The sequence below is a fragment of the Lissotriton vulgaris genome, chromosome 6, assembly GCF_964263255.1.
Source record: "Lissotriton vulgaris chromosome 6, aLisVul1.2, whole genome shotgun sequence".
Taxonomy (NCBI): Eukaryota; Metazoa; Chordata; class Amphibia; order Caudata; family Salamandridae; genus Lissotriton; species Lissotriton vulgaris.
This window is the reverse complement of record NC_141694.1, coordinates 583,426,631-583,449,856: the sequence shown is the minus strand read 5'-3', so window position 1 is coordinate 583,449,856 and position 23,226 is coordinate 583,426,631. Positions and strand designations below refer to the sequence as shown.

The following is a 23,226-nucleotide window of genomic DNA, read 5'->3' as shown; positions in this document are numbered from 1 at the left end:
CCTATGTTCCCCTGACCATCGAGCCCACGGAGAGACTGACAGCAGAGATTAAGAACTTGGTGGAGGAAGCATTGTGTGAAGGTTGGATTACTGCCCTTGAGGCACAATTTTTACGGGCCTCTAACCCCACAGTGCCATATTTTTATACCCTGCCTAAAGTCCATAAGACACAAAGGCCGCCTCCAGGCACACCTATTATTTCTGGTCTAGGCTCTCTTTTAGAGCCATTGTCGGCCTTTGTGGACTTTTTCCTGACACCCTTAGTGCAGACCATGCCGACGTACCTGAAGGACACGAATGACGTTCTTAGAGTGGTTCCTGAGATTGATTTCAACCCGGACACAGACTTTTTAGTCTCGTTCGACGTTGAATCCTTGTACACTTCCATACCCCAGGATGAGACTTTGGAGACCATCACGTCCATCCTGGAGAATACTGACATGGATTCCATTACACCAGTTTCTTTCATCATGGCACTTGCTAGAATAGCGATGAAGGAGAACTTTTTCAAGTTCGAGAACACTATTTACCTTCAGGTGTCGGGTACCAGCATGGGGAGCATTTTTGCTCCCAGCTTGGCGAATCTATACGTCCACTCCTTTGAGCAAGAGCACGTCCTTAATATCAACAATCCTTTTTTTCCACACATCAGCTGGTGGAAACGCTACATCGATGATATCCTCGTGGTGTGGCGAGGGGATGCAGAATCCATATCAGCCTTCCATCTTTGGTTAAATACACGCAACCAATTTTTGAGGTTCACTGTGGTGAGCAGCAGAGAGAGGATTTCCTTCTTGGATTTGTCAATCTTTGTCACTCCTACGGGTCTCCAGACCGAACTCTACAAGATACCCATGGCAAGGAACTCTCTCCTGCTACACGAAAGTCAACATCCTAAAGCCCTGAGGGAGAATCTTCCGTTAGGACAATTTTTGAGAGTCCGACGAAATTGTTCTACCAAGGCCTTGTTTGACAAGCATGCTGCCAGTCTGTCCACTCAATTACAAGCAAGGCACTACCCTAAGAGATTAATAAAAAGTTGCATGAAAAGAGCAGCCAATAGTCATCGTGAAGCTCTTTTGGAGGTCAGGGATCCGAAGGACCCTCTAGCACGTCTAACTTTTGTAAGTACCTTCAATACGAGATCTAATGAGGTCCAACGCATTGTACGTCGACATTGGCGTGTTCTTAATTGTGGAAATAACATTGAACCACCTCTTTTTGCTTTTAAAAGATCGAGCAATTTGAGGGATCGTCTGATTCATACGAGACCTAAAGAAATTCCAAAAAGACCTGTAGGAATGTTATGGGATTCAGCCCCCGTGACAGGACACTATCCTTGTGGCAATTGTTCTGTTTGCCCCCAGACTTCCAAGGTCACACAGATAGACATGGGAACAAATCGCCCTTGGAGTTTGAGACAGTTCTACACTGTAACAGCTCCCATGTCATATATTTACTGACCTGCCCTTGTTCCGAAAAATACATAGGTATGAGGACCAGGAAAGTACGAGTAAGAATGCAAGAGCATAAGAGTTCTTTCCGTTGCAAGAAGAACATCTCTAAACTGACCAAGCACTACATTGAACGCAATCGCAATGAGTCCGATTTCCACTGGACGGTCTTGGACAAACCGCACACACCATCACACATAAGTGATCCCTCTAAATTTCTTTTCACCATTGAACAAAAATGGATCTATAAGATGTCCACAGATGTTTGGGGTCTTAATGATGACATTCCGTGGTCCACTCTGTGAACCGAGGTGGAGAGTCTGTAGAAGGGTTTTAGCGGTGGTTTGGCGAACAATATGGCAAGAATGCCTGCTCAGGAGAGTCTCAGATGTACCTTTAGCCCCTTAGTTGGATGATTGACCGTTTGGCCTTGACTTTGAGGTAGCTGTCTGTAGGCTTAGCGAGTACACTTGAGTACCCATTAAAAGGAATGATATCACTTGCAGACATTGACTGCTTACAGTCGTAGGAGACAGTCTTCTTTGAGGTACCCCGATATCGTAGAATTGTGACTATTTACACATAGGGGGCCATGAATCAACATCATTTGCCCTTGGGAATTACAATATGGGATGACAACAGACCGGTAACCACCACTCCGGACCGAGTGTTGTCATTATGTAGTTCAATGAATGAGAGTACGCTCTCGAGAGACGACGCGGGCCAGGGACTACAATTCCAGCCTCCGTGACGTCATTTTGTAGTTCTATGACGAGAGTACGCAAGCGAGATACTCCCTTGGATTAGTACATTCATAACTTAACTAAGATCAAGCTGGGAGTGGTTACAGTGATTATCGGCACCCTTTATTGAATATTATTTTCAAGGCTATGTCGAGTATTGATGGAACTACAATATCGGCCATCATGGGGCAATGCAGTAGTTCTGATAGCGATCTCGCGAGAAGACGCTAGTCCTGACCGCGATCTCGCGAGAAGACGCTAGTGCTCTGCTGAGAGGGTTTGTCTGGCAGGAGCATATTTAAGTGCTCCTCATTTTGGCCGCTTTGCCTCCCCCTGAACCAGGAAAAATACGAGGCAACGACGGACAGGTAAGGGGCTGTGTCAAAGCAGTGTATTTAGAATAATGATGGGTTATGTTATCTTTTGCCAAGGTTAATGGTTTAAAACACTGCCGAAGTTAAGTAACATTTGAATGCCACTAAATAACATTGCGGCAGTATAAGGTTGGCCACCGAGTTGTTAGGTGGGTTGAGCTATTGTTGGGGAGTAGGTGTTTGTAAGGAAATAATGAGGGCTGGAAGCCAAGTAGATTAGAGGGTGACAGATTGTAGGTGCAGGGCATACAGTCTTATTCCCGCCTCTACATTAAGCATCCGAACTTGTCTTCACAGTGCGTGGCCTCCTTTCTCCTGAGACAGGTCCAGGTGAGGTGAGGCTCTATCCCTGTCACTCTGGGTGAGTCAATATTTTAATTGTTATGAGTACTGTTTAAACAACAAATAAGTATCAACACACTGACACCAGCTATGTTTTATGTATTGTAGGTGAGCAACACGCCATCTGACATGGAGGAATAGACACGCATATACTTTTTGTTTTTGAGTTAGGCACATTTATCACTTATGGTTTTCTGAGAGCAACATTTTGCTGCAGTAGCATTGACTTAAGAGAACAGAGGCCCTGAAGAATACCTAGGGAGGTTATTCCCCCGTTATGGTAGAAACATGTTGGCCCCTTTGCAGATATTTGTTTAAACTGCATATTTTTGCGCTGTTCCGGTTTTTAACTCGAAAGAGACCAACATTTATTAAAGTTTGTTTGTTTTTGGTTCTCTATTCCTTTTTAATCACTTCCACGTAATCACTTCACTTTGCACTGCACGTTCCCACCGAGTGATCATACATATGGTCTACTTGTGATCGTGGGCAAATTACCCCGTCCTACTTGGTGTGTGCTGGTTGAGTCTCGATACCCTAGAGATGACCCACCCTCATCTTGGGATGACCATATGATAAAACGATCACTTCCAAGAGTTTGATGGGAATCCATCTCTGGATTGTGGGTCTCGCCTACTTTCGCTGGTGACTATTTGTGTTGATGGCTATTAGATGTAATTAAGACTGTTAAATTATGGTGGCATACCATGGTGATGCTCTAGTCTTATCAATAATCTGAGTACTGTTTTGACTCAGGTGCAGACCCCCGGGTTTCTTTAGTGGTGAAATTTGTGTATTTCGGGATATTAACCTGGGCTTGGTCTTAAAACTTCCCTTAGACCCTACTCTCATTCGTGTGTGGTTAGTTAATAATGTTTATTTTGCCAGGTTGACATAGCAGTTTAAAACAGCACACACATGCTCTGAAGGGGCAGGCCTGATACATGTTTAACGGGCTACTTAAGTTAGTGGCACAATCACTGCTGCAGGCCCACTAGTATAATTTAATTTCAGACCCACTAATATAATTTCATTTCGGGTCCTGGGCACATGAAGGGCACTTTACTAGGGACTTATAATTAAATTAAATATGCCAATTGGATGTTAGCCAGTGTTAACGTTTTTGAGCAGAGAGCAAAAGCACTTTAGCACTGGTTAGCAGTTGTAATGTGTGTAGAGTCCTAAGGCCAGCAAAAACGAAGTCAGCAAAAACAAGAGATCTGAAGGCAAAAAGTGAGGGGAAACCACGCCAAGAATGGCAGGTCTAACAATTGGCTTGTACGTTTTTTATTGCTGAACCCCCAGGTGCTCGAGATCACCTCAGATCAGATTATACAACCAGGATGTAAAATTGCAAATATCTACCTATTAAGGTGTAAAGTTGCAAATCTCTACCTTGCCGTAGCCTCTGTGCCCCCATACATCTTTTTGTGCCCTCCACTGGGGATCAGCCATTCACAATCTAAAGGCCACCTGCTTGGTTATTTCAACCCTTTTCTTTGCCTCCTCTGCAGTCTGTATCCTTTCGTGTCAGAAACTGTGTGAGTATGAGCTTCCAAATCCCAGCATACTAGTGTTGGCAAGAACAGCCACGATTCATGAAAGGTGTCTGGTCTGCAATGGAGTAACTTGGCAGCTACAGTAAAACATTATAAAAGCTGATTTTAATTAAGAAAATGTGCCTTCGTGTTTTTGGTTCCACACATGTTACTGCAGATTGTAACAGTTGAGAAACTTACCCTTTAAAAAAAATAGGTTGAGTCTTCTGCTTGTTAGGTTTATACTGCTGCTGTCTGTGCTCCACCTGTAAAGTGTACTAAAATGTGATGGGTGGAATACTTGAATTCATCTCCGTCTTGGGGCTGCATCCCAATCCATTGTGATTTTGCACACCGTGCCACCTAAGGTTGGACGGAGACAAATGTAAATCAGTCTTGATGCTGCCAGTTGGAATAGGCTAGACTGATCTACTGGGCCAGGTCCTCCCTGAACTGGAACACACAGTGAGAGAAAAACGATGGACTGGAGTGGGGCCCGAACAATTGCCAGTGGCTGAGATTAATTCAAGCATTCGATCCATCACCTTATTGTTGCAGTTGCTGCCCTAAATGTGACTCGGATGCCCAGACTTTGGTCCCGTGCTCACTGTGCCACTGGAGCCAAGGTACACCCAACTGAAGACCCCCAATCAGGGACAAACCGGTCTTGGGTTACTTGTCAGGGAGGACCTGACCTGGTGGTTTTCTGCTGGATTGTTGCTATTAGAGCCAGGTCAAGTCTGATGTACATATGGCTGGCTCCAAACTGAGGTGGTGTGGTATGGTGGGCGGAAAACGATGGACTAGAGCGGCCCGAACAATTGCCAGTTGTTGAGAGGTATTCAAGCATTCCATTCATCATCTTGTGGTTGCTGTTGCTTGCATGCAAGGAGAGCATGCATTGCTTCAGCTCATGTAATATTTACTTGAAGGAAGCTGATTCCATTCTTGCCCGTACTACATGTTTGTATAAAGAATGTTGACATGTTTCTATCTGTATTTCACTCTGTGTGTGAGGTAAACTTGGATCCCCACTCCCTTACTCTGTACCCACTTTTATGATTAAGAACACCTTTTCACTGTGAAAAAGTCAAACAAATGGTCTCGGCTAGTACTTGAATTACTTTTAATTTTGCCTATTACAGTTACCGTTTTGGGGTACCAACTCACTCCAGTTGTCTTTATGTACTGAAAGAATCGGTTAAAGGAGTGTTAGTTTCATGCAAATATACTTATCCTCTCTAGTGCCCTCTCCCCTTACACAGATTTGAGGGCAGGGATTGCCCTCCTCTTCCACTCAGTGCCCTCCATCTCTCTGTTGTATTACGGTTTAGCATCTTAACTGCACTATGAACTTGCCTTCCGTATTTTCTTGGTTGTGTCTGAGGTTTCATATGTCTGATCATTATTCTTAGAGCTTCACAACTGCAAACGAATGTTAAATCGAAGCAAATGTAACATTCAACGCTACCTGTGAGCTCAGTCGGCTCACCCACGAGGCTTAATACGAAATGTAATTAATAAAAAATAAGCATCTACCATTGTCTCCAGTAATGATGTTGGAAAGTCCATGGTGCGAGAGCGGGTTTGGGCAGACCAAGGTGGTTCCAGCCAATGAGTGACCTGTAGAATGCGAACACATTAAACTTTTTTAGACAGACACTTTTTGCATCATGTGCCCCATTGCTATTTCATGGCCTCACAGTTTGGCTGCACTGACAACATTATGTTTCCCTTCACTGGTCTGCCATCTTTTCTTCTGCTCCCTTCGTCCTCGACCTTTGGTGGCTACTGATTATCTAGTACAAGTGGCACAGTATCAGCCACTAAGCCCTTTTTCAGTCTCTTGGGGCTGTATTAAACAGAGCGCTCCAGGTATACAACGGGCATTTATACTCACGTTTTGCAGCCCTGGGGCACTTTGGTATCACAGAAGGGACCAAAGATGCTTACACAGTTTCTTCTGTGGTAATGATCGTTTTATAATGTGTGCCAGAGCGATCTTAAGGGGGTGTAAGCTCCTTTTCCTTGCAGCGTAACCCATACAAATGAGGAGATCCTTTGCTACACCCATGCCATGTTAGATGCAGGTGCAAAGGAAAAGAGGCCACCCGGAGCAGAGGGGGTACATAGTCAAGGGCACCGCATGTGAGGCCAAAGGTGTCCCAGGCACTCCCTTATGGCTAAGTGCAGTCACTCTCTCCAAAAAACCCTTCCTTTCCAACCCCCCTCTAATTCTTAGGGAATCCCCCTCCCCAACTGCCCAGGCAGGATTAAAACTCTTACCATTTTCCAGGGTGGGTAGTGGTAGGGTTTGTGGCTGTTTCTAAACTTTTTAGGGAAACCCTGCCTTGGAACACAAGCTAGTCATTGCTTTAGTGGGATTTACTATTACTTCATCATGGGTAATACATATCGCATGATACGAATGTAGCGCATTTTCCTTTTATGAAAACCGTGCAGTTGTAAATCAGTCTTTTGTGCAGGTAAGTCAACTCCACATACACAAATGGCTCTGCAAATTGGACCCCTAATATTTAAGTTAACATCTGGCTCGACATTACAGTAAACTGCATGATTCTGTTATGATCACACTTTGATTAGGAGTATCCATTGCAGACAGATCCAAAATTGCTCTCCCCTGATTGGGAACCTTTGCCAGATAAAAAAACAAAATTGCCCTCCCCAGTTGCGAACTCCAAAAGTCAGTTCTTGGAAGAATACATTAGTGAAATACCGAGCAGCTTGTTCAAACCATCGCTGGTTCTTCACTACCAGCAGACTGGTCTCTGCTCTGAAATTGGGTCACCTCCCCTCCCATGCACATGACTGGTGGGTATACTGTGTGAAGGTGGATAGGATTAGGATCATGGCAATATATGCTCAAACACCGTCTACACCATCTTTGGCTGTAGGTACATGCTCGACAAACAGATCAAGTTGCAAAACAGATGGTGCATTTTGCCAGAATGGCACTTAAGTTTTCCCATATGGGCTTTCAGGAGTGGGATGCAAAAATTATGTGCAAACACAGTTGACGTCCCTAGTCTATTCCATAATTTGGCTCCTGGAGTCATTTTGTAGCATACTGAAAAATTACATCAGTTACACTTGTGTCTGATTAATATTTAAATGATCATGCAGAGTGACATTAATAGTTAGTGAAAGTAATTTCCTTACAGACATACCTTCACATGTATTCACCGCTCTCATTAAATATCTGGCTTTAAAGAAGAGAAGTTTTTGCAGGTGAATACACTTTGATGAAATGGCAACTGAAAATTGGGAGTGAGCTCTTGAGTGCACTGGGAGGGTGGAGTGGGTAGAGATTAACCTTTGTTATTTGGCAGATGCCGTTGAAAATGGCACTCAGTTGATGTATTGTAGTTTGTGTGCCTCTGCAATGGTCTAAAAATAGGTGGATGGGATTTACCGAAGGATTAGCGAGCTCCTGATGTATCTTCTGTGCTTCATTGTTAGGAAAGGTCTTTTCTTTCATTCGTAACAGTTCGTACCAATGTTTTGGCCCTCCTACCAGTTGACTACAGCTTTGTTGTTGCACAGAGGCGCCTTTCAAAGAGAACTAACCTTGTTGAGAATTGTTAATAATTTTATGAAAGCAAATGAACGCAATTCCACTCCTGCAGAGAAGGAAACAGTGAAAAAAATTTAAAAAACACCAGGACGGTTACTATGTACCAAGAACGTAAGCTTGCTCTTTACTCGCACATGAATCCATAATTTATGCTTTTCACTGCAGTACTTTCCTTAGGAAGGCATCAACTGATTCAGGTTGGGTTTATACGGTATTTCTTCTTTTTTTTTTTTTAAACACCTTTATTTGCGAACTGAGGGTTATACACAGCTTGCAGCCTACAACCCCCCAGGGCCGGCAGCGTAAACATTTCAATGGACTGTCTCCTGAACAGTACGGTGATACACAGCCAAAGTGCCGACAACCCTGGGGTCCGGCGGCGCGGCACTTCCTGAAACAAAATCATAATACTGCATAACAGTTATCGCACTGTCATTCCAAACCGCCGGGCATCCTGGAATCTGATATGTCAGTACAATGTAGGTCTTATCCTAGTATGTTGATGACAGCGGTGTGTTTTAATTGTCTAAGATAACCCTCACTAATGCATAGCCCCCAAGAACTACCCCCCCCCCCCAGTATGAAACCCCTGAATTCCCCCCAACTGGTAAACTGGTTCCCTAGCCTATGTGTCGCTACTTACCCCACTACGTGTTACACGTGTCTATGTGTTACCCCTCTATGTGAGTACCCACCTACTTGTGCCATGAATGTGTCTCCCCAACCTAACCTGCCTAATCTGGAAATGCTACAAACCTCCCAGGAAAGCCACGCCTCCGGTATCTCTTGCCTGCCGCGCCCCACGAAGTCCCTGGCCAGCCTTCCTCCATAATCGTCTGGGTATTCACCTATAGTGTAGGGCATAAGTGAATTTCAATCTACTTTACCACTATTGCACCTCTGCCTGTCTGTCGGTCTGTGTGTCGGTAGTGTCCTCTCTGGTGATCCTAAAGGTGTGATATAGACTCCAGACGTTCTTCGGGCGACTCGTGGGAGGGAGTAGTTCGCTATAGTGTTCCGATTGCGTGCAGCAATATAGCATGTCTCGGGCCCACCTTCTCTTCGTCGGGAGCGGCCCCCTCATCCAGCACTGTGCCACTACTCGTCGAGCCATCAACATGCCCATATCTGTCAGTCGTCTTAACGTCACAGGCAATCCTCTGGAGTGGCCAAGCAGCGCCAGGGCTGGGTCCGCGGGTAGTTCAATTTCTAGTATCTCTCCCAACTCCGCTATCACCGCCTCCCAGAATGTGCGTATTCTGTGACATCCCCACGCCAAATGAAAGAAGTCAGCGTTGGGCGCATGGCATCTCTCACACTCGGAAGACTGCCTGAGACCATAGCGGTATAATCGTTCCGGAGTGTAGTACACTCTTTGCAAAAATTTAAAGTGGATCAACCGGTGTCGTCCATTTAAGGACAGCCTCTTGGTGCTCGTGCAGCAGTACTTCCACATGGTGTCATCTATAGCTATCTGTAAATCCCTCTGCCAAGCGAGCCTGGCTTTAGAGGGTTCCTGAGCTCTGTGTGATGCAATAGCTTTGTATAAATGAGCTATCATTTTCCGTGATTGTACCGTGTTAATGACATGGGAAAGTTCCAGTAACTCTGGGGGCTCTTCCAGCTCTGGACCCAAAACGTCCTTCAATGCACTACGGAAATTGAAAACGTTGTAGTAGCAAAGTGCCTTCCGATGTCTGGGCCACATTTTTCCATGTTCTCGCCTTGCCGTCTTCGAATAGCTCGCCAGCCGTCCCAATCTCCAGCGCATGTAACGCCTGTAAAACGCCTTTCTCCTCGACAGGCAGCAGCCACAATGCCCATTTTACTGCCATTAAAGGGGAGTACATCAAGGTTCTTTCTCTGGCCCTTAGCAACGCGTACCACGCGTGTTTCGTGGCCGTGACCGAATCCAACACTCCGGTCCATGGGAGTGCATATCGTGGCCGGTAGTGGGAGTCAGTCCTCGAACAACCATTCCATCCGCACGTGGGGAATGTTTGCTTCTCCGTGTATCCACGTATGCAAGTGAGCAGACTGAGAGACTCTGTAATATCGTTCCATATCTGCAGCTCCTAGTCCACCCATCTCGTACGGAAGCGTGAGCGCAGTCCATTGCACTCTTGGCTGCTTCCCGTCCCAGGCCAAGCGGACCATAAGTTTCATCAGATTACTGAAGAAAGTTTTAGACAGTATAATGGGCAAATTATTGAATAGAAACAGGAACCGGGGCAGCACCACCATTTTCATGATGGCTATACGGCCCATCAGTGATAGCGGGAGTCTGCACCACTTCTTCACGTCCTCCTCACATTTGTTGAGCGCAACACCGTAGTTCTCGCGGAACAGTACCTCGGCATCCGGGTGGATCATAATGCTGAGATAGCGCACTGGCTCTGCTGACCAACGTAGCGGGTATTCCATATCAAAGTGTTGCGTCACCGGAGTCAGCGGGAACACCACTGATTTATTCCAATTTATCTTGAGCTCAGAGAGCGCACCAAATCGGACCACTTCCCGCAATACCGAAGCCAGGTTCACCTCCGGATTGCGAACATAAAGCAGTGTGTCGTCTGCGTATGTCGAGATCACAATCTTATACGTCGGGAAATGAACTCCCAGGTGCCAGTGGTACTCCCGCAACGCGCAGGCCAATGGTTCGGCCACCAACGCATAAAGTAATGGTGAGAGCGGGCAGCCCTGTCTTGTACCCCTGCTAATTTCAAAGGGATCCGATACACGATCACCTATGCGCAGTCTGGCCGTTGGCTTCCAGTACAGTGCACCGATCATTTGTAAGAACGGTTCCCCTAGTCCAAACCTTCGCAAAACCCGCAACATGAATGGCCACTCCACGGAGTCGAAAGCCTTCTCCATGTCCAGGAAGATGGCAACAGCTTTCGTGTCTTGCCTGACATGTTGTATGGTCCCCAGCACTGTGTGAATATTATAGGTTAGGTTCCTCCCAGGCACAAAGCCTGCCTGTTCCGGGGCTACCAATTCTGGGGCTATCAGAGTCAGACGTGTAGCAAGTACCTTAGCGTATAGTTTCACGTCTACATTTAGCAGAGATAGAGGTCTGTACGAACCACATACGTTGGGGGGCTTGCCGGGTTTTAGAATGGTGACAATTAATGCCTCTCTCATTGACTGTGGCATACAGCCCTCTACACAAACATCTCCAAAGAGAGCAGACAGATGCGGAATAAGTTTGTCTTTGAACGCCTTATAAAACCCCACAGTTAGGCCATCCGCCCCAGGAGCGCTATGCACGCGCATGCCAGCTAATGCTTCCGATCTCATCTTCCTGTATAGGTGACATTAGGAACTCACGATCAGACTGTGTTAAGAAGGGCAGTTGTATGTGTTCTAGGTAATCGTCCATGTCTGTCTCCAGATTTTCCATCCTGGACGTGTATAGATCGGAGTAAAAGACTCTAAACTCCTTCAGAATCTCATCCTCTGAAGTGACAGCAACCCCCGAGGCTGTGTCCAGTTCAGTCAATTTCGGGGGCCTCCTGCTGTTGCGCATCATTTTAGCTAATAGAGAACTTGGACGCTCACGTTCCCCATATGTTCTCGCTGTCGCATATTTCCCCATATGTCGTACTTCCCTATCTGCCTCCTCGTTGAATTCTGCGATAAGGGTTTTGATTTGGTCTGCTATAGCGGGATCGGGGCTGTCCAGCTGTTGCTTCTCTAGGTCTCCCAACCGTGACTTTAAGTATTTCAAGCGCTGGCGTATAGCTTTTAGGACACTCGAGTGTTTGGCCATGGCTACTCCGCAAATGAATACCTTGAACGCTTCCCATACTGTTTGGAAGCTATCTACTGAACCAATGTTTGTTTCGAAAAAGGAGTCCATCTCCACTGCCAGTTCCCCTCTAAAGGCGTCATCTAGCAACGAGTACGGGGGAAAGCGCCATGTAAAGGGAGGAATCCGAACTATCGGCGTCTCCAGAACCAGGAGTAGTGGCGAGTGATCTGAAAGGGTACGTGATAAAACTGTACATGACAATATGTGCCTAGAGACTGAGAAGGAGGCCAACCAGTAGTCAATCCTAGTGTGGATGTCATGATATGCTGAGTAATGCGTGTAACCCCCTCTTTCAGTGTTTCTCCCTCTCCATACATCAACTAAGTCCAACGTCAGTAACTCAGCTTGGAGTGTGACAGCAGCCGCTGAGGGTCTACGCTGTGGGCCTGAAGCCCTATCTAATTCCGGATCCATCACTAGATTAAAGTCTCCCCCCCCAGAGCATCTCCGCTGTGGAATATTCTCGACAGTTCCTCGCCAACTGCTCGTAAAAGTCTGGGGAGTCGTAATTTGGGCCGTAGACGTTGACCACAATTAGATCCTGTCCCTTCCCCGTGCATCTTGAGATGAGATACCTACCCTCTGGGTCTGCTTGCACTAATCTCAAATCTAACTTGGATCTAGGGTTTATCCACGTTAGGACTCCTCTGGAATGTGTAGTGAACCCCGCCACTGTGGCGTTCCCTGATAAGCCCCTGCATTGAAGCATTTTACTTGTTAGTGGGAGATGTGTTTCTTGTATGAGAGCTAAGTCAATGTGATGCCTCTGCAAATAATTCAACACCTTCCTAAGTTTCCTGTGATCGTTTAACCCTCTGACATTCCAAGTTAAAGATCTAATGGTTTCTGTAGCATCTCCAGCCATTGGGGTGGGTAACAGCAGTACGTCTTCACAATGCAACATGTATTCACCGTACTAGCATGCGGAACCAACAGTAGTTCTTTGAACTTTCCCCTACCCCTCCTAGTGCCTCCCCTCCCCTCCCACAGCAGACCCGCCCCAACCTGGTCCGTCAGAAGTCTGCCCCCCACCCCGATGTCAGGACCCCAACTTTGAATACTAACAGCACAACCATGCTTAACGCGCAGGGGCCAAGGTAGCCTCGAGTCATAGTCTCTGCCCAAATCTCAGAACTCTCGTTCAGCCCCCCCACCTGCCCCCGCCATGCACAGGTTGCGTAATCATAGCAACGTCATCTTATACTCTATCTTGTAATGTATACACCCCAGTTACTCCTCCCTACGCAGCAATCACTGCACGACAAGTGTCCATTGTGTGGAATTAAGCATTGTTAATTGTCCAAAACTCGAGCCTGTAAAAAAATAAAATGGGGAAAAATCATGCGTCCTGGTCCTCGAACCTCTCCTCCCACGCCCCAAACCACTTCTCTTTAAATGTCTTCATTCCCCGAAGACTAGATCGCTCTCTCTTGCGTTTCCTCTGCTGTGGCGCTCGTAGTCACATCCACCTGCCACGGCCCTGATGTGCAGCATGTGCACGTCCCAAAGATAAACTCTGTCCTAGTCATCCAAGCGGCTGCCGCTCTCGCCCTCCTCCGGATTCTCTTCATTGTCTGTATTCCGTTCCTTCGACCATCGCTTCATGGCTTATTGCAGTTCCTTGGGATCCGTAAATATATGTGAGTGTCCACGTCTGTTAACACTTAGTTTTGCCGGGTGCAGCAAGGCGTAGTCCAGGCCCATCTCTCTGAGACGTTTCTGTTGCGGAATGAATTGTTTGCGCTCTTCTTGAACCTTCGCCGTAAAGTCTGGGTACAGAGATATGGCCGACCCTTCATATTGCAGCGGTTGTTTAGATCTCGCCAATCTGCGAGCTGCGTCCCTGTCGCGGTAGTTGAGTAGCTTCGCTATTATGGGACGAGGAGGTGCTCCGGGTTTGGGGCGCGGGCCTAGGGATCTATGTGCACGCTCCACCGTGAACATGTTCGAAAACACTCCTTCTCCCAGAAGTGTTATGAGTAACTTTTCCACAAAGTGCTCCATTGGGCCTGTATGTGTTCTTTCCGGAAGTCCCGTGATGCGGAGGTTACAGCGCTGCAAACGCGCCTCCAAATCCTCAGTCTTGTCCTGTAGGACTTGCATCATCCTCTCCATCTTTTTATGCGGTGTATCCAGGTCTGTTTGCGCCTCTTCCACTTCCGTCATTCTTCTCTCGGCCATATCATGTCTTTCTGCGTGTTTATCCAGCCGTTCCGCCATACGGTCCATTCGATATGACATGGCATCCATTTTAGTGCCCAGAGCGGAGATACTGGACTGCAGACTCTGCTCCATAGAGAGAAGCATGGCTTTAATGTCTGAGCTTGCCCCCAGGTCTTCCTCCGGTCGTGTTACAGTCCCACTCTCTTGCAATGGGCTATGCTGTTGTAGTCTTCTTTGTGAAAAGGGCAGTTTGCTCTGCGTTTTATCCCCTTTGCCCATCTTGTGGCTGGCAGCCCACTCGTCGGCAGGGAGATCACGCGTTCTGTCCGCTACACTCTGGGGTACTCAAGTATGTTGCCGCAGTCCCCCTCCGCTAGGTGTAACTCGTAGTACTTCTTGCCCCTGTAAGAGCACCTCTCAGAAAGCGGTAGGGAAGCGCAGCCTAATCCCTCCGACACTTCGTGTGTCTAGTGCTGTGTCGTAGGATCCAGGCGCGCCTCTAGTTAAAACTAACCGAGGATCATGCCATCCGCAGCGCTACTTCATGCACCCGGCTTTCCAGTGGTTCTCCTGGTGGCAGCCCTCTGTCAGGAGTATCAGTGGGGGGAAAAGGGATCGTCCTCCCTCCAGGTGTCCCAGTAATCATACTACCATGGATCAGGCGATCCCCAGTTTTCTGCTCAGGCTGCGTATTGGCGCTAGTGTATTTATTGTTATGTGCAGCTCACTTTCGCGCCACTCTTTTTTTTTTTTTTCCTACGCCGAGCCTAACAGCCTTACTTGTCCTTTACCAGGGAGGGGTCTTGTCTTCCACGCTGCTGTTGTCGGTATGTCTGGCCGATCTCTGCACCGTCAGTTCACAAGCAGCCAGGGACCCGACCATGCAGCTTCACAGGCCTCTGCAGCTGCCGTGTCTCACCGGGAAACTGGAGTCGTCACAGCATCCAGGCGCACACACCACGCAGCGGCGGCCGGAGGGGGGGAAGGCGCCGCACCGGAGAGACCGCACCAAGTTATTTGTTCTAATTAGCGTCCCCCACCTCTCTGCCTCACCTGCGGCGTCCCGCGCCTGCCAGCCAAATTGTGCACCGGAGCTCCGGATCACTCCTCCCCCGGCAGCCGCACGCCGCATCACGGCGCCCGGACTCAGGACGTACTCGAGGTCGCGGCTTCACGGCCTACCAGGTCAGAGGCTTCGCCGGGCCGCGGCGCCGTCCAGGGTGCGTTTCTTCCCGTCTTTTCAGGGAGTCGCCAATCTTCCCCGCCTTCGTGCAACTGGGGGAGCTGGTAGGGAGCCTAGATCGTCGCTCTAACAGTTTTTATGAAGGATAATGGTGCTGTGCACGGCGGAGGCCCGGCTTCAGGCGTCCATTGCGCTTGCTGGCTAGCTCCGCCCCATACGGTATTTCTTCTAATGGGAAACTTTGGTTTGAGTTTTCAGGGGTATAGTTTGGGGGGGAGGGGTGTTTGGAGTGTTACAGCCCCTAAAAATGTGCTTTCAGTCTGGGATGGTGAGGTGTCTGTCAGATGTGCGCTATATCGAATACATTCTCAATTGATGTTTGAAAAATCAAACCTGTTTAACATAAACTTTTTTCAGCAAACGTTATTAAAAGATGCCTTTTGTTGACATTGAGTGTTTTTAAGCAGCATTTATGTGAGACAATTTAAGAACAGTTGGAGGTGCTCTGCCATTCCCCATATTGTTTGAAACCCTTCTTTTTGTTGAACAACAGACAATTTAGATACCATATTTTGTCTAACGTCTTTCCACCAAGTTTTTCTGACAAGCCTTCTTTTGAATCCATATCTTCATTATATGCCTCTTGAGAATAATATATACTTGTAGGAAACTGGGATTTTGTTTCAGTACCCCTCAACACACACTTATTGCCTGGTATATGGTGCAACTTTGAATGAAGTGTACTTGGTTCCTGCTAACCAGCCCTAAAAATATTCAATTGTTTTACCCAAAATTACCGAAGGCCTGAGGTACTAAAGAGGGCTCCTAAGGGCAGCAGAATGAACAGTGCCACCCTAAGGGACCCCACACCAAGAACATGCAGAGCTGGTATTGCAGGCTATGTCTCTTGGTGCAGACAAAAGTGAAAATATGACATGTCACACATCCCTGTGTGCAATGTCACCTAACACTTCATGTAATATTTGAAAGTCACCCATACAGCAGGACTGACAGCCCTAAGGCAGGGTGCTGAATAGTACATGTGAGGGCATTCGTGCATGAGCAGATATACCCCTGTGGTGGTCATTCCTGTTACTGCCTGTATAAGTGCCCAAGGAAGCCATTTTAAAACATATGCTGAACTCTGGTGAAAACGAGTTCCTCAGCTACATGATGCTTCAGTGAAAATAGGGATGTTTGGTATCAAACATCTCGTATTGGTAAACTGACGACAGTGTTGCATTTACCAATACTTGTACCCACAGGTCACCTTAGAAAACCTATCAGCCTCTTGTGCCCCTGCAGACTGGTTTCTCCCAACCTGTCACTCAAGACACTGTTCTGACCTCCTAGGGTGAAAGCCTCTGTTCGCAGGAGACCCAGAACAAAGGCTCGTCCGGGAAGAGGGTGCAACACCCCCCTTCCACAGTATCACCTGTTGATTAGGCAAGAAACCATACAGAGAGAGGCCCCTCACACCAAATGGACAGGGCTCTGATAGGACTGTAATGTCAAACAATAATTCCCCCTGGGTATACCGCCAACATACCAAACATACATATCTCCACATTCAATCTCAAACCCAACAGCTCCCCAACCTCAACCCTGATAGTATTCACAGTACCATATAAGAGGCCTATATTTAAAAAAACGTTTTTATTATTTATAAACCGGCATAAGATCAGTTCAATATATATATATATTTTTTAAAAGAAATTTTTTATTGAGTTTTTCTAATGCATAAGAAAAAGAGAAAAAAGAAACCATAAAATGGTACATGGATAAAAGCCATAAAATATCATATATAACATAAGTAAGATAAACAATTAGGCAAATAGCAAATAATCAAATAGGAACATTAGAATTAAAGAGAAGGGGAAAGAAAAAGAAAGCAGGAAAGAGAAAAGAGGAAGAAAGAAAAGAGAGATAGAGAAAAGTCAGGGGAGAGAGAATATAGAAATTGTGTTGTACGATAGTAAAAAGAGGGAGAGAAAGAATTAACGTATAGGAGGGTGTGTAGAAAGATATGTAATGAAAGGAAGCCAAAGAAGATCTGATTTGATTTTTTGAGAAAGAGAAGAAGAGGAAACAGAATCAATTTTATGTTCATCACAAATAAAATTCCACCAAGTTAGTAAAGAAATCTTTGAATTATCCTTCCAGGATGATAAAATAACTTTAAAAGCGAATGCAATAAAAAGATCAAATAGTCTAGGAGGAGAATATGCAACAACTATATCAGGTGATAAGGATCCAAGAAAAACATTCTGTAATGTTTTTCTTGGATCCTTATCCTTATCCTTATCCATGAAGTTAAACACTAACATGCAAATATTCCAAACAGAATTCCAAAAGGATAAAACATTAGAACATTCATAAAGTAAATGTGTTAACGTGCCCGTTTCAGTGGAACATGACCAACATAATGGAGATGACGTAGGTGAAAATTTACAAATAGTAATGAGAGTAATAAGTGCTCTTTGATAAATAAAATACAGAGATTGAGTTATACGAGCAGCAGCAGAAACTTTAAATAATTTGGAGCATAGTTTATCCCAGGTAGTAACAGAAAAAGAAACAGACAAATCAGTTTCCCATGCATTCTCAATTGGAGACTTAGGACGTTCAGTAACAGTTGATACAAATAACTTACAATAGCGGCTTTAGGTCTGCGAGTTGATAATAAGGAGTATTAAGGTGTGGAAGGGGATATAGACGGTATATGAGGTGGAAGGGAAAAAGTAGTTAGATGAGATTGTATGGCATTAACAATGATATTATACTCATTAAGGAAAGAGTCAGGTAATTGATAGTGTGTTTGTGAGGTAGGAAAGTGGACAATAGAATAATTGTGCAATAATTGATGAACAAAAATAATACCCCTTTCTTTCCAAAATTCTAATGAGACAATGCCATGGCATAGTTACGACACATGAACTTAACAACAGTAACCATACCACAACATCACAAAAAGTATCTGGTCCTGCCATGACCTACCGTTTGACGCCCACACCCGAGGAGGACTTCAGTGTTGTGTTTGAAGAAGAAAGCAAGGATGGGCAGGAATTATCTTCCCCAAACCCCATTCCACCCCAAACCAAGAACTTGAGACTTCAACTTCCATCTAAGTTGGGGAATTACTTTGTTTGAACTCTTGATTTGGGACTTTTTCTGGCTGTGGACTTTGTTCTTCCTGTTTGTATCTACATTTCTTCCCTTGATGTTTCCTGACGTGTTTCCGTTATTTGCTCAACTCTTTCCTAGTTTGCATTTCCCCTCTGATGTAAGAATCTATTTTCTTTAGGTCTGGTACCTTACCAAGGATAGTATTTTGTTTCCCTACGAAAAGGTTTATGGAAAAAGAATATATATTATATGTATTCATTATAGAGTGGTGTTAGCCAGTCTGTAGTTATAGTAAATGTTACCAGAGATAGGAATTCCTCAGATTTTTCACTATTAATACATTTGCACCCATTTGACAAATTTTCACAAAATGTTGCAGACCTAGTTGTTCTTCTACATTGGCGGATGATGCAAAGGTTCGCGGTGAGTGGTCAAGGGAGGGCCAAACATAAAAAGGGGGTCCCAAAAATTTATTTTTCCACCAATGCATTTTCCATAGAATTTTGTATCTCATATAGGGCGAAAATGGCTGAATGAGTATATATGAAGTTTGGCAAGATTAGAAGTTATGGTGCACAGATGATACTTTTGGGTACCAGAAGAAAGTAGGCTAAGTATTGTTTACATTACAAGACATTTTAACTTAGTGATATCTTTGGCTGCATTATTTTCGTCAAATTCTGCTGTATTTTGTGGAAGTACCGAGTTACACAGTGATGGCAAGTTGGTATGTGATTGGTTAATGACTGCCGTTGAAAGACTGCTGTTGAAAGATTTAAAGGCATCCATGTTTTTTTAGGTACAGGTTGCCTGTGTTCTGCATTTCGCCCTTAGATGTAGGTAAGTATTAGGTTTGATATTTTTTCCCTCCCAATTACCGTAGTATTAAAGTGATAATAGGTAGGGAATATTTTTACATGTTTCCATGCTGGAAAAAAATATTGAAACCAAAATAAATGAAAATTAAAAATTAAAAATCCAATGTAATACCCTATATTTTACAAATATAGGGTACTACTCTGTATTTTACTTTTTAGCATAGTGAAATCTTCAGTAAAAAGCCTACATAGTACCACGGTACCTACAAATTACCACACTCCTTAACACCATCTATGCTGATGGTATTCCCCTCCTGTGCTGACCCTTATTTATTCCCATTGTTATGAGTGTACGAGAGGTGTACCTCATGACGAGCTGAGATCGTCATGAGCATCGAAGGGGTTAAATATATATTTTAAAATGCACAGTTATCTCTAAATTGCTGTAAAAATATATCAAATTATAAATCAATTTCTCTACCTATTACCACTTTAATAAAGTGGTAATCGGTAGGAAACAACAGTAAAACCTACTAATTACCTTGATTTAAGACGTTAACCCAGAATGCAGAAAAACACAGACAAAATTTGCTGAAAATAACAGTTGCCTTTTACCTCCGTTAAACACAGCCTTTAGCCAATCACATACTGGCTTTTGATGCGCCTGTTCTGCAGTATACTGCAAACTTACCACAGCTTACTGCAACACACTGCATAACTAAGTATTCTAAAAATGTAACACTATTTACACATACTACCAAAAATTATCATTTACCCCAAATAATCTATTTTCCTGCCACATTACATCTACTTTTGTTAACTCACTTTACGGTGTGTCTTTTTCAGTTACCACACTCCACTATACGCCAACAAACTCTATGCCACTCCACTCTGCTTTTACACTCTATGCCACTCCACTGTACGTCACTCCACTATATGCCACTCCACGCTAATCCACTACATGCCACTCCACTGTACCCCACTCCGCTCCACTATACACAATTACAGTCTACGCCACTCCATTTTATGACACCCCAGTGTATGCCAATATACTGTACGCCCTTCCACTTTACGCTTCTACACTGTAAGCTATTGCACTGTGCACAACTCCACTCTACAACACTACACTCTACACTATTCCACTCTCTGCCAGTACACTATGCCAATTCAATGTTCACCACTGTATCGTATGCCACTGCACTTTACACCACTCCACCATACTCCACTCCACTCTGACAATCCACTAAGTGCTATTACACTGTACATCAGTCTATTCAACAATACTACTCTATGCAACTCTACTTCTTGTCCAATCCGCTATACCTTACTACACTCATGCTATTTCACTGTAAAACACTCCGCTCTACACCACTGTACTCTACTCTGTTCCACTATATGCCACTCCTTTCAACCTTACTACACTGTACGCTACTAACACTCAACGTTATTCCACTCCACAATACTCCCTTGTATGCTATTCCACTATATGCCACTCCACGCCAGCCCACTGTACGCCGCTACACAGTATGCTATTAAACTCTACCACACTACACTGTCTTCCGGTCCACTCTGCAACAATCCGCTCTATGGTACTTCACTCTACAACACTCCACTTATGCCACTACAGTTTACACCTCTCCACACCACTCCGCTCTACGCTACTACACTGTACGTCACTCCATTCTAAGCTAGTCCATTCTACAACCCTCCTCTATAGACTACTCCACTCTATGCCACTCCACTATGCGCTGCTCCACTAACACTATATGCCACTCCACTATACACCACTGTACTCTATGGTATTCCACTGTACACTGCTCCACTATATGGTATTCCACTCTATGCCACTGCAATTTATGGCACTCCTTTGTACGGCACTCCACAGTGCAAAGCTCCTCTCTACTCTGTTGTACTGTATGCCAAGGTATAACTTTAGAAATAGTCATATCCAGCACGCAGAGAGAAGTATTATTCAGTGATTATTATCTCTTTATAAAATTAACCAGGAGCACAAATGCAGACACGTTAGACATACATAAAATAAAGGGAAACAAACCTCATCAGTAAACAAACTGTTAACATTTTATAAAATGACAGAATTGAGGGCATTGAGTTATTGAATGGAGCAATGATGAGACAATAAGAACCTGCATAGCTCCAAGACTTACCTGACTGACGAATAATAGAGGGCCTAAATGATGTCATTGTTGATGTTCAGACACGGATACAGCAGTTGGTGTTGTATGACGGAAACTGTAAAGAAACAGCGAGAGGAATACACAAGTGAGTGAACCATTCAAAAACCTACAAGAAGATCCTTTATGAAGTGTTAAACTACTATTTTGGAGGCCTACGAAGTTTGCTTTCCAGCCAGTTAAGATAATGAGTAACCTATATGTTACTACCCTCACATAGTCAAGTATAAGGGTATTTTGATTAGACAATGCATAATAAATAGCACAAAGGCATAACATATTGATCATGTTGCCAGTAGGTATATGTAACAAAAGACATACAGGTACCCTATCAATAATAAATAAATCATTTAGAGCCAAAGTGAAAAGAACAAATACGTAATATACCAGTCTCTATCATCCGTCTGCTGTGTACTGGCAGTCCTGGTTTAATAGAACTGCTAGGAGCAGAAGTTGATGGTTCAGGAGGTGGATTGGACAACATCACAGGGCCGTAAACCGAAAAATAAAATTCAGAGTATATTACAGTGTAATAGTATAATTGTCAAAGTTAAATTAGACAACAATGCAAAGAAATTCAAACTAATATTATCAAGTATACTATTATAGTGTATCAAAACACCTGATACAAGTAACTTGTATAGTTACTGTAAGCTTAAGTGTGTATGTAGATGGGAAGTTGCAAGATCTGCCCTGTGTATTGCCCACCTGCTGTTGTAATGACTCCGGTCCCAGCTGAATCTATCAAGCTGGTAGAGCGAGTAGCTGTATTGAAATATAATGATAAAAGAATAACTCATATAATTATAAAAATAGTAGTAGTTGATAGGGATTGTGTTACAGGGTGTTTTTAAAGTAATATATTTGTGATCTTTGCCAAACAATACAGATACGAGTGAAGGAGAGATATGGGTGAATGATTGTAGTTTTGATTTTAGTGAGCAAAAGAGAAGGGGTGATTACATTCTTTCCTGGCACCACATTATTGTTGTTTGAAGCCGGCAGCCCATATAGCAGGTGAGGGTGCATTGTGGAGAGGACAGCCTCCTCATGGGGTTGAGACTGAGACAAGACAAGTTGGCCCTCCAGGATTTACTGGAGCCAGCTGAATCCTGGATAACTTCTCCTTCACCTGCCTCTTCTCATCCTGCCATTTTTCTATGCCCCTACTGTGTCCGGCTTCTCCTCCTGCCATTAGGCTGCTCACTGAGGGTGAGGTAGTAGTGTGTAGTGTTTAACTACAAGGGATGTCTCCTCCTCAATAAAGTTATTTTTCCTTTTCAGCATGATAGTCTGTATCCGTCTTCCTGGGTGAGGTGTGTGCAGGCTGAAGGAGTTGAAAAGTGAAAAAACAGATCCTTTGGTGTGACCAGTATCTATATTGTTGGAAGTGAATGAGTGTCAGGTGTATAAGATTGGTTTCAGGTGTATGCAATTCTCCTATTCCCTTTCATGCAAAGGTTCCTCAAAGTGTCAGGAACTTAAAATATGGTTGTAAATTCACTAGCAATAAATATGAGGTATTTTATGTTTTCCAGACTAGTGCGAAGACATGCAGGTCAACACTTTGTAGTAACTTTACACTTGAAATAGCCACAGAATAGTACTGTTTCTACAAACTGTAACAGTAAACTTACATCTGAGTAATTTACACATGTTTAAGTTAAATTTGTGAATATCCTCCAAAGTGTGCAAACATTCACTAAGGCACAGCCATGTTGCAGCATCAGAAGCTCCAGGCAAAAGCAACGGGCTTTGTTTGTCGACACAGGATTAATCAAAAATGTCTTGGCAATCTATAATACAAATCATCTGCTGATATATTTTTGTGATTAATCTGTTTGACCACTTAAAAATCTATACGTAATGTGGAGCAGG

The 23,226-nt window shown here is 44.5% G+C and overlaps 1 protein-coding gene across 12 annotated transcripts in view; it reads left to right on the top strand.

Annotated features, from left to right (window-relative positions):
• Positions 1 to 23,226, top strand: part of SNX14 (sorting nexin 14) — a 1,106,650-nt gene that overhangs the window by 554,548 nt on the left and 528,876 nt on the right. The gene's annotated exons all lie outside the window — the stretch shown is intronic.